Source organism: Lagopus leucura, unplaced genomic scaffold (genome assembly GCF_019238085.1).
Source record: "Lagopus leucura isolate 7727_CA_CO unplaced genomic scaffold, USGS_WTPT01 Super-Scaffold_100004, whole genome shotgun sequence".
In the NCBI taxonomy this organism is placed as follows: domain Eukaryota; kingdom Metazoa; phylum Chordata; class Aves; order Galliformes; family Phasianidae; genus Lagopus; species Lagopus leucura.
In genome coordinates this window covers 34,153,776-34,166,847 of record NW_024962264.1, presented here as the reverse complement: position 1 = coordinate 34,166,847, position 13,072 = coordinate 34,153,776, and the positions used below count along the sequence as shown (strand labels likewise).

General features: G+C 37.8%; 1 long non-coding RNA gene across 1 annotated transcript; it reads left to right on the top strand.

Annotated features, from left to right (window-relative positions):
• Window positions 1-447: 447 nt before the first annotated feature.
• LOC122180355 lies at window positions 448-12,796 on the top strand. Its single transcript, XR_006179024.1, has 3 exons — window positions 448-552; window positions 1,245-1,380; window positions 12,738-12,796. It is a non-coding gene; the product is annotated as an uncharacterized LOC122180355 (long non-coding RNA).
• Window positions 12,797-13,072: the final 276 nt, after the last annotated feature.

Genomic DNA, 13,072 nt, shown 5'->3' with positions numbered 1-13,072 from the left:
GCTGGCTCCAACCAGCAGGGTTTAATTCTGCTTTAGGGAAGAAGGGAAATAAGAAACCCAAAGGCTGTGACTGGAATTGCAGGACCAGACTGTGTGGAATGTGGCTAAAAAGCAAGAGTTCAGAGAAATAATTAATGAAAGAGCTAGCATGAGCAGAAAAATGTACACTTATGAGGAGGTTGGAAAGTGAAAATCTTAATTCTGAATGAATTGTGGATTGGCAAAAGAGTATCCATTTTCTTTACCTTTCCCTTCATCTAATCTTCTTTCTTTTGAAGGCAGAAATTGATTTTAAAGAGTGAATCAAAAGGCTTTATATCTAATTTAGGTTCCCAGCAGTGGAAATGCCCTTGAGTGCTAGATGTATGTTTTTGTGATAAAAAAAATGCTCAGTCTTGTATTACGTCTTTCATCAATAATTCTCTATATATTTCAGACACACACAGCATCTCTGGTGGTAGAGAAATATTGTGGATTAAGGACATGACAGTGGAAGCCCTCATCCTTCAAGCTGAAGACCGCTCAGAGCTCCTCATCACAAGACAAATTTTTGTAAGCAGTTACAAAATGAATTAACAGAACCCAGGAGCATTGGCCCAGAACTTGACCCAAACACAAGCTCAGAGATTCTCAATGTTTTTGTACCAGAACTTGTTGGCAAGACTTTCTCTTCATCCCATCCCTTCTGCTTGCTTCCTCTTTCACCTTCCTACCCATCACTCAACACTGCTGATTCCACACTGTTAGTATCTCTGCTTCCTCCCTGCACATCTGGTGTCTCTGGCAAAGGCTCTAGGGATGGCCTTCCTGCCCTTCAAGACAAACGCTGAGCTCCTTCACATCTCTGTGAGTGCACAGTTATTAACACTGCAAGATGATTCTTCCTCATCTATCACTTCAAGTCATTGGGGCATAAAGAATAGCTAGCAGACTGGGTCAGCTCCAAGGACACTGGCATTTCCTCTGACTTGTGCAGTACTGAATTAATATTGTTACGTTGTGGAGTGGTCAGCATCACAGCCCTTTTCATTCTTATTTCTTCTGCTTTGAGAACAGAGCATATTTGAGGATAGATACTGTGGTACATGTAACCAGATGAGGAGCAGACATAGAACTGCTCTACCTTTGCATACCTTGGTTTTAAGGATCTTAATGCCGCTTATGATTGTTAAATATAGGTCAGACATTCTGCCATACTCTTCTTCACTTCTGAAGTAACCTGTTTGTGTGTCTGATGTTTATAGAATGCTGTGGAACTATCAATATATCAGAAACTGCCAATGGAGATGGGCTGAGAAACCAAGATCAGACAGAGCTGTTGCCTCTGTAGGCAGATGACCATGACTACCCAGAGAGCAATATAGAGCTGGATTGTTCAAGGTAAGCCACACAAACAGGTCTGAACTCCTAGGTTTCAGTGTAGCAATATACTGTTCTGTGCCAATATGAACCAAGGGAGTGAATTAAACCTAGTTTTGACAGATAGCTATTACTCTATTTTTGTTGCTTATTGATAAAAAGGGATCTGCCAATCTATTATAGATACTGGACCTACAGAATATAGACTGTAATATTTATATTCTACTGTGTCGTGTTTTTTTGCTTGTTTTTAATTACTCGTCTTATTTGACTAGAAGCTGTAGTTTCTATTTTGTACAGAAGATAAATTGGAGATGGCATGGAGCAGTGGAAGAGCAAAAGCCTTTAGACACTCTCCAAGATTAGAGTTTGTGAAATACTTTCCAAACATCTGCATGAGCAGTACTATATCAGCCTTCCAGCTGACTGCTTAAAAAAAAAGTCCTTTAATCTAAACCATGTTCCCTTGGATTTCCTAATGTAATTAATTCTTCATCTTCTTTTTATATTTTGCCAGCGAGAAATGGACTAGTGGTAGTTACCACTGAATCCTTTCCACTGTTTCTTTCAGTTTTGGCATGATGTTGTAGGTTTTCATTGCATGGGGATCTCCTCAAACAAAGGAAAATTGTGAAACTGTCAGATCAGATTTCATATATTACTCTTGGCATTACACTCACTAGACCCAGTACACAGTGAATTTTGAAAGCCTCTGATCTTTTTATAACCATTTCCAGTCTTATACGTACATTTTAAGTTTCTCATCTGCACTCACTGGGAATATGATTATTAAAGCTGAGGTAGTTTGGATATTTTCATTCTGTAAAGATACATAGAGTTATCCATTACACCATTAATCATTACCAATATTTCATTAACCTTTCTGCGACACTTCTCATTATTTTATTAATACTGTCTTGGTGTTTTTTTCTTTCACTTTTTTCAAATTTCTGCTTTGGTTATATAATATGGTAGAGCTTATAATCAAGGTTCTTAGATGTATAGGGTAATTTAATTTAATTTATTTTCATCACCTTCATTTTTTAAGTCAGATTAATGCTTGCTTTTATTATTTTTTTTACTTTGTGGTTTTCTAAAGTGTTATTTTATCTCCAAGAATCTTTGGTTTAATACATTTTTGTGCTTATGTAAATAGAAAAAATGTTAAAAACTATTTAAACAAAAAGGTTATTGCATTTTTATATAGCTCTGACATATAAATTGAGATAAAATCAGTGTTTTTTTGGCTACTTTGGAGAGCAAAGTTAAGGCTTCTCAAGTATTGATCAGGAAGCGTGCTTAAGGGAACGATCACTGACAATGGGTTAGAGTTTTGAGTTTCTCCTAGCACTTTTAGCATAGTAAATATTTTCCTGCCCAACTTCTGTGTTGATCTGAAGGCCTTACAATCATATATTAGCACCTTAATTTTTACCATCCTTTGGACTGGGATATGTGTGATTTCTCTGCACCATAGTGTTCCTCATCAATCCAAAGAAATCAACCAAACTGAGGCTATGTTTACCTCTTGAGGCTTAAATAGAAGATTGCTTGACAAAATTCTCAAAGTTCATTATTGTAGTGATTCCCTTGGCCAACTCAAGAGGCCAGAGCTGAAAGAATGAGTCTCAACAACTTGGGGTATGGTTGATTAAGTGAAAAGGCTAGGCTTACTGGAGAGCATGAACAGACAGATCCCTTGTTGCTGTGGGATCATAGCTCAGCTGTTTGTTTGAGAGAGCAATCAAACATTACTTCTTTAGGAAAGAAGAATAAGTTTTCTGTAACAATTGGCTGAGATGATAGGTTATTCAGATGTCTTCTGAATGCAAACAAAACATATTATCTTCAATGCCTATATTGTAAACAACTTGCCCCCACTTCTGAGTCCTCACCCTTATTTCTGTCATGCATACAAGCACTTTGATTTTAAAGGGAGAGTTTTTGTAAATGTGGATTAAACTTCTGATTGTTCTTCTGTTCTTATCTGTACAGACCATAGGCAAGTCAGCACAGAATATCTGTGTCCATTTGTTGTGAGTATGGTGGACTGTTTGCAGCAGTCATATTTAGGGATTAGTAACTCTCCTAGATGGATTATGTCTATTCTGTTTTTTAATTACTTCCTATTTTTCTTGGCCACCTACTTGCCTATCAGTATGAATCTGCACCCCAATACTGTGTGAAGCATCAGTTTGTTTCTACTTTTCTGCACTTTGTTTTTGATGTACTATTCAAATTCCATTTTTTTTTCCTAGCTGAGATGAAAGTCCGTCCTTGTCTTCATACGGAATGTTGGTCTTCTAGCTCTTCGTGTCTTTTGACGGATCCTGTTATCGGTGCCATATCCCCAGTCTTTTGAAATTTCAGATAGTATATCCAGCTCACACATCAATGTGTCTGCTTTTATTTATCTCTGTACAGCATGCCTAACTGACATTAGATCTGCCATCTTTCTTTGCGAACTGCTCTGCATGAGGCGCGAGTAGAATTTTCTTCATTTTCTATCTTCAACACATTAAGCATTTCTACCTCTGTTTCCTGTTTTTTATCAGATTACTATTTCTTCTCTACATACTGAAATACCATCGTGTTTCAGTTTGAGTAAGCTGGTGAGTAATCCTTCCAAAGCAAAAAAAAAAAAAATCTTCTCTAACACAGTTGTACCTCAAGAGTGCGGTTGGGTTGAGCTGGAACATGTCAGAAACAAATCCTTCCCAAGCCATCAGGGAATAATTCTTCATGGATCCTTCTCTTAACTTAGAGTCTCCTTCTTACTTCAGAAAAATTCCAAATTTAGCTCAGCTATTTTTTTTCTGCAAAGGGAAGATATGTGTAATGTCTCTGAGAGCAGGACATTGAGACATTTTCCCTTAATGAAGTCTGTGGAGAGTGTTGCCTTTGCTGGTCTTAACAACAAGCATGTTGTTAAAACAGAAACTCTGCAAGTCATTAGCTAGTTTTATCTTTCTTTAGAAGATAAAAACAACCAGACAAAACAAAACAAAAAAATCTGATCAAAATGCCCATCCAACAATATCTGAAAAGAAACTTTTTGTTAGACTGATCGTTTTCCTCTGTAACAACGATGACAAAGGAAACTCATGCATTAACTTTTTGATTCTCAGAGAAGAAACTCTGTAATCTAAGAAATGTTTTGCATTTAGAAAATTTGTATAGAACAAAAGTTAATGCTTAGATTGGGCTTCCGTGGTATGCATATGCCAGCTTTAGCACTCTGCATTAAATTTTTGTATCTGAAAAGTAGTTTTTGGAAGCAAATATCACAGCACTAAATAAAGAACAGTGAAGTAAACAGAAATATGATAAGGTTATCAGTGAGTACAGCCTGAAAGAAAGTAGTCCTTAGTAAGTAGAAAGGAAAGTGTTTTAGGTGGGAGTTCCTGTGTTTGACAGAGCCTCAAACTTTAAGTGATTTGGGCAGAAAATCTGTGAGGTGGGCTTACAGTGGTTCACCTTGTGACCAAGCACATCAGGGAAGCTGCTATACAGCATCAATTTCAGCATGGAGATTATTACACCACTTAACCTTATCCTTAGGTCAGGCCCTCCTAGATCCATTTGCTGGCGCTTGGTTTCCTCCCACTTCCAAAAGCCCTTGAGATGGTCTGAAAATAAAGGGCCTGTTTTACTTCAAATCATTTAGCATGGACCTAGTTTTGATCATGTAACCTATAGCAAAGCAGGGCAGCACAAGAGCATTGCAGCATTACTGTGGTACAGAGTAAGCAACTTTGTGTGACACTGGTAACCCTGGCATTCGAGATACCATTTCCTATTATCAGGACTTCAATCATATTGCTAGCTGGTAAAGTCAGTAATTTCAACTTCTAGAAGTGAATATGATTCTCGCAGAATAATGACTGAACTTAATTCTATTTCATCTTTAATTTTTTTTGAGATTCATTCACAGAAAAGGGAAGGGGAGGGGAGGAAAGGGAAGGTTGTGGTGATGAGAGGTTTGGCCTCTTCTCCCAGGCAACAAGCAGGACTCGAGGAAATGGCCGCAAGTTGCACCGGAGCAGGTTTAGATTAGACATAAGGAAGAACTTTTTCTCTCAGAGAGTGGTCAAGCACTGGAATGGCTGCCCAGGGAGGTGGTGGAGTTGCTGTCCCTGGTGGTGTTCAAGAGGTGTCTGGATGAGGAGCTACGGGATATGGTTGGTGGTAGCAATGGTAATGGAAGGATGGTTGGACTAGATGATCTTGCAGGTCTTTTCCTACCTTGTGATTCTATGATTCTATGGTAATGGGCTGTATAAGGCAGAGAAGGAGGCATGGCAAGCACATGTCACACTCCAGTTGTTCTCAGCTGGAAGATGGTCCTATGAAAGCCCCTGATGATCTCTCACCTTAATCCAGGGTCCTGACAGAATTTGTAATTTGGCCTTAATCATGATTCCACTATATATAAAATTGAACCAGTGGGTCTTGTTTAACTAGGAGGATTAAGCTGTTTTTAATTTGTAGATGTGCACGAATCATTCAGATTGAAGACAATGTACCACGTGTAGTACATTAACTTATTCTCTTACTAGCGAAATTAATTGATTAGTTTTTCCTAAGTGAATAATGAATGGAAAAAAAGCTTTTGTTTAAGTAAAATGTTGGCTTATTTTGTTATGATTAATACAAACTATTGCTGGAGGTGGTCTTAATAAAGGTCTCATGGTGTCCTTAAGCCGTAACTCTTGGGGCCAGCTTCTTTCTTACAACCTCTTCCTGAGTGAGGGTGCTTTGGCAGAGCACAGTACAGAGCTGTGTGCCCCGTTCTGGGAGCAGCTTATACAGCAACCTGGGTCTGTGGAACTTTGGCAGGTAAAGAAATGCTTTGGAAATCTGTGGGAATGCTGATGACCTGACAGTGATTTATAATATTACCTTAGAAAAATAAATATCTGTATGATACAGCAGAACCTGTCAGGATGGATAAAACAAAGATTTGCTGTTAACCATACTGTACAGCTTTCTAACCTGCTGAACCTGCTGGTTAGCTGAGGCCTTTATTTCCTCCAAATCCCCATATGAATTTATTACAGATGGGTACTGGAGAGCCACAGGAAAAGCTTTCACTGTTCTAACATCATCTCTGCCTTATGACAGTCTTGTTCCTCTTCCTTTTTTCCCCTCCCCTAGCCAGAGTGATTCTCTCCAGCCCTACAAGGTTTAATCTTCTCTTAGAAATGGTGGGAAAAAAATATTAGCCTAGCTGGGATAACCAAGGGATAAATTACCAAAAAGCTGCATATTGAACAAGAGAGGCTTAAATTATGCTTGCAATTGCCAGCATGATTTCAGCTGCTGTGCGAGGAGCTCTGGCAGTATTCTCAGCTCAGGAATTCTTTTGCTCAAGAGACTAAATGTAACTAATGCCTGATATATCAGAACGAGACAGTTTTGTGTGATTTGGCTTCTCTTCTCCTATGTATTTATCAAAACATCAGGAGCAAAGTGAAAGCCCAAATTAAAGCCAGTGTGGAGATAGTGTGATTTGGTGCTGAGTGAAAGCTTGCACAATGGGGACCCTCTCTGGCACATGCTGTGGTCTTGAGCTTCACTCTGTGAGCAGAGACAATGTAGGCCCAGCTTCCAGATCCAATTGGGCATGGTATAATGATAAAACAGGAAATAGCTAAGGAAGTTAGTGGATTATATTATTATATATTATTGTTATAGTAAGACATAATATAGTTTGCAGGGTCACAGTCCTAATGCCCCGATTTGTCCTTTTGAGCCTGATACAAGTACAGTCCTACTTTTTAAACGTTAAGGTGATCCATCTAAATCTCACTGGCTTAAAAAGGCCTACTCCAGAACTTCACAATGTGCACCTGAGCAGTTTATTTGCAGAACCATATCTTGTCTAGCGAGGCGTTTGAAAACAGATCCTCTGTCATCACCAAGATAAGAGTCCAAGGTTGAAAAGGTAAGCCTGTGATAATGATTTTTCTTTTTCCCAAAGGGAAAACCTACTTTATTTAGATTTCCGTGTTACTGATGTAGAAGGTGCGTTTACCAAAATTTTTCTGTGTGCATACACTACTTTAAAGCAAGTGAACATTATATATTTTTCTTGCTACTTATCATAAGGCACTGGTGATTCTATTGGGAAATTTCACCTCTGAGGGATTTGGGATTTTACTCCTCAACCAGTAAAGTCCAAGAACTTTACTCAGCATTTGCTGAAAATATCAGGAGCAACTGGAATTACGTTAATATGCAGGGGTTGCACCAAGTACCAAATCCTAGTAATAGGAATCTGTACAAGCTGTATTATTTTTTTCCAAATAGTCACTGATACAGTCTGACTGAATATATCACATTTATTTCATTGTTAACAACTGTCTTTTGTCACGAAAATACACAAAATTTAAACTCATCCTGTAGATTCTTCTTAAATAAAAGAATTATTAAATGCTGAAAATCCGAAATAGAGAACTTTTTACATGTGAGGAAACAAGTGTGTACAAAGATTATGATTGGCATTCCATAATGAATAGCATGTGAATAAATTCTCACAGGCCAAAATCTTATTAAAGGACACTGAAGAATATAAATCTTGCTTATTAAAAAGCAGACAATAGGACATGTGCAAGAGTTAATCAAGTATGTGGTTCAGTTACACATGCCCTGAATCAAGATTAGATGTTGAAATGTGTTACTATGATTTTAATATTATTATTCTAACTATTTTCATGCATTAAGGGGTTATAAATATAAGAATACAATCTCTTCCATCATAAGAGAAAACTTCTTGCTGCATTAAGACTACGGATCTGAATGCATTTTACATGGAACATGAATTGTCCTTTGTGCATTCCTGGCAACAGTAGGTTAAGTCTCTAGATAACAACTTCAGACTGGCTGCATACTTCATTATTTTTTCCCCTTTACAGTTGTTAAAACTTTATAGAGCCTCAAAACATATCCAGATGGACAGTTACTGTGACTGCCACTTATGAAACCAGTATAATCTAGTACAATACACAAAATAGGGTAAGTGCAGAAAGAAAACAAGTTCTGAATAGAGGACCTCCTCAGAATATTGGATCAGCCATCAGACACACCAATTCTGTTTAGACAGGCCTGTTATACACACCCAAATGTTCCACAAAACAAAGCAAACCCCCAACCTTTCACCACTTTCCTCCTAAACACTCTGCCCAAGGGTGGTCTTCACCCTGCTTGATCCAGTATTTGTGCCTACATCTTTATTCACAAAATGAAGCTCTCGTTTCCATAGCTTTTTGGCAAAGCTGAGATACATAAACCATTTTATTCCTCTCAGAGGAATATCATATCTTGGCAGCTTTATTTGAGTATGACCTTTTCAGATATGCAACAGCAAAATATGAACAAATAAATTACTGTACTGATGTGTTGCCATGCTTTTGCCAGTGGATTCTCCTTCACACCTCCTTCAGCCTGCGTGCATGAAACTAGGATTATCACAAACACTATGAGCAGAGAATTTGGTCAAGATGAAAACATTTGAAAATACAATCTTTGTTCACTTGCTGGATGATGGCTTCTAAGCACATGAAAGTAGCAAACTATAGTAGCTGTTATAGATTTTTTTTTTTTTGTGATGGGTGCAAAAAAACTTTCTACTGTTTGTATACCGTATACAAATATCTCAACAGGATGATTACATAATGGAGTCAAGAAATGAGAAAAAACAAACAAGTTTACGATCTTTACAGCAACTAAATCTATGGCTTCATTCCTCACTTCAGCTAGAACGGGTGCTTATTTCAGCAGTTTTGACGCCTATGTCTATTTACTTGTGTGCTGATGGAGACATATCTCAGTGCAGCAGGCATTCTCATTTACTTTTTTATTAGTTACATTCCACAAATTTCCAACCTAAGTGTTAGCAATTAAGGAAATTGTTTGGGAAATCAAAATTTTAATTCATGGAATTTCATCTCCTTTTCTGCCTTTTCATTTCAATTCCTTGTAGTCAAATTATGTGTTTCAACCTGGTGCTACAGTTCAGGTTGTATTCCGGTTGCTTCTGGAGAGACTTTTTAAATGCAATGTGTGAAAAAGACACTATCTCTTAACACATGGTATTAGAGCTGTGGTTTAGTTTGCTGTTTTGCAAGAAGAGATTGCTTGCCATATGCCTTAGCAGAACCTTCTTTTCTTCTAATCTTGTAAGGATATTGAAAGGTTGTTTTTTTTGTGTGTTTTGTTGTTGTTGTTGTTGTTGTATGTGTGTGTATGTCGTGATTGAATGAATTGATTCTGAAGTATTTAATTAGGCTATGACTACTGCCATGAGTTGCGAAGCTAAATACTGGGTTATTCAGCTGTACTTCCAATTAACTTAATGAAACACAAAGAAGTTAGGTAAAACCTAAATAATCTTGGAGGCTTTTAAGCAGCTGTATCTATACAACCCTGTCCTATCACACAAGGAATTTATCATTTCAGGTTTTTCTCAAATAAATTAATTAATTATAGATACGTATGGATATAGATATTAATTCCATAGTTATAAAAATATATACTGTGATATATATATATTAGTTCTGACATTTCTGCTTGTTTGTTTGTTTTTTCTATGTTGAAAACAAAGCTCTAATCTCTCATATTTCATCTTGCCTCCATTTCGTACGAGAAGTGACCACACAACTTGAGCAGTTAGTTGCATGTGAGTAACAAGAATCAGATCATAAACAAAAGCTCACTGGGGCTTCAGTTGGCTAAGTACAAGAGCAGAATATTAAACACGAGCCCTGCCTAGGTAAAAAAATTTCCTTTATCTTGCTCACGGCATACAACAAGGTTTCATGTCTCTTTCTGGTATGTCTGATGCCACAGACTCCGTAGGGATCTGATTTCATTCAGATGCCTGCTCCTTGAAGTACTAGAGGTCAGAGGAGCAGCTTATTTGCTGACATATTGCTGGGTTACACCTTTATCACGTGATTTTCTCTCACAGTAGTTCACAAAATAGAAAACTCAATCAAACAACTGGAAACAGAAGCTAGTGCAAGAATATTCATGCAGCCAACATTTGGATTTTGTGATTTCTCCATTTACCAGCAGAGTTTATTAAACATTGAATACAGCAGTCAAGTCGGTTAAGAACTAATTAGAGATTCTAGCATACATTAGAAAATGTGCTGTGTTGTTAATCAACGCTATCATTAACCAGTGCTGTTTTAAACATCAGGACATGCAAAAAGTGATAGAAGTGATTTAAAATGACTTTACTTACTTCGCACCTTGTGGCTGCATCTACTTTACACCTTTTAATTTTTCAGCCTTCTGCCTTTGAATTCGAGGAAGCCATAACAAAACAGAGGTTAATTGTTTTGATATATTTTCTTCAGAAATTCTCCAAACTTTCCATTTAGTGAATTATGTCTGAATGTGTAATACTTGGGAAGGGAGTGACTGAAGCCCTTCAAAGACATAGGTAAGAGAGACTTGGCTCCTCCCCCCGTATGCCTCCTCATTTTGCAACTCTTGATTTTGAGTAGAAAATAGGATGTGTTTTGTTTAGCTGGAGGGAATGCTTTTCTAAGTTCCATAGAGTCATTAGTGAACTTGGGCAGCTAGATTACATATAAACAGTATTTTTGCTCTAGATAAACCAGTTGAAAACTAGACAGTCTCTGCTGATCTCACAGAAATTGCTTAGATTTAATTCATAGTAATTGGAACTAGAGATATATATCTATATAATGAACTATGTGTAATATCAGTTAAAAATAATGTAAAAAGGCTTGGCTTGACAGAAAATGTAACTGAAGACTAGCAAAAATAGGGCATTTCAATATGCAAATGCTATTCTTTAACAAAGTTCTGCACCAAAAAAATGTGAATCCAAAGAAATAATTAGTGTATTTTTTCTAGATGAAAGAGCACGAGTTAAGGTTCATGAAAAGGTGGGTTAGTTTTGTCTCCATCAGCAGACTGTAAAAATACAAAAACTGAAAACAAAGGGGAGAGGGAGATATTTCCTGAACCATTTATCTGAAATCCTCCTATCTCCTCCCATCTTTTCTTTTTAGGCTCATTTGGACAAACATCACTCAGCCTTGTTACTTTAGACCTTCTTGCTGATGTTCTGTGGGTTTCCACTTTGTTTCTGCATAATCTGAAAAAATCGTATTTGCATCACAAGCTGACCAAAATGTTCTTTAATTACTTCCCAAGAGCTTTGCTTCGTTCTCTGAGTGGGTACCACTTTGTTGCTACAGTGAGGAGCTTGTCAACGCTCCCTTTAGAGATGTCTAACTTTACAGGATACTGTAACCCAGCCAACCTGTGGAACTACAACTCATTTTACAAGTTTTCAGGAAAGATGCCAGTTATTTAACATGTTTACACTGAAATTACTTGGCTTTTTTTTCTTTTTGCTTTTACTCAGATGTGAGTACAACAGTACAACCACAGCAGACCAAATATGTGCCAAGTCTTTTCTTGTCAAGGTGGCCCTTTACTCCTGGCTCTTTGCTGCCTTTCTTAGACAGTCTTTCAGACTTGAATGTCTGTCAGTTCTAACGTCTTCCTCAGGAATTCACTATCCAGCTGCTTTTTTGTGTGATATCTTCGTCTCACTTTTAATCCTTACTTGACCTTGAAGACTGTTCTCAAAATTGGGTCATCAAATATTTAACCACTCATTAGAAATATAGAGGCTTTCAAAATAAGATATTGAGGGACACCCTCTGCTTCAGCTGGGTACCACAAACCATCTATTTGTAGCCTCACATTTCATCTGTTACTATGAGTAGACACATAGTAATTGAGTATCAATTTATTTAGCTCTGAGATGGCTTCTGCTAGTGGATAGGGAGAACATTTTAGGTTCTTGTGAGCAGTGCTATGGCCACCAACCAGAGTACTCCCCTCCTTCACAGGAAAGGCAAGAAGTCTCTGCATACATGAAGCCTTCAGAAGTTTTCAGAGCAGTTGGATCAGGTTCAGATAAATTTCTGGCTTTCTCAGTTTTTACACATGAAAAATCTGTGACTGATTTGAAAATTGTCAGTAATGCCTTCTGTATTTGTTCTGCCCGTGGGGATTTTAAAAATTCGGATTGGAGCAGCTGAGGGTGAAAGAAAGTTCAGCCCTTATCAGTCACCCGTATTTGCTGAGGCAGTTTCATAAAAGCAGTGAAGTGAATGCAGAAACAAAAACTGGGGACTTCTTGATAATGTTGTAGGTCAAAAACAAGGTAAGAGAAAGAAAAAGGCAGGCATAGCTACTTCAGCTTGCATCGTATGTGATTCAAATAAAAGGAAACAGATTCGATATTAAGAGTGTGGGTGAGGTAGGCGTACACATTACATTAGAGATACAAGGTCAAACACAAAAATGTTTCTTCCAAATTGAAGTCCAGGGAATTGCTGATGAGATCGAGCCCACCTGGAGCAAGTGAGAACCTGATTGTGAGGGGCCTGATGATAATCCTTGGACAAGCACTCTTCTCCTCAAGCCTGGCGTGAACTCAGAAATCTGCTGCTGAGCTGGGACTGCTTTGCCTTGCCATTAAGCGAAACTGGAGCAGAGTTGAGCCCTGTATCGAAGCTCGCTTATCCCCACGGTGAACACGCGCATCTGTTTTAATATTCGAGTGTTTTCTTGTACACTTTGATATTTCCTTGCTGGTAACTTTTGGGTATTTGCACAGGGTGAATCATTTTACCTGCAAAACTGTAAAAAGGGAAGA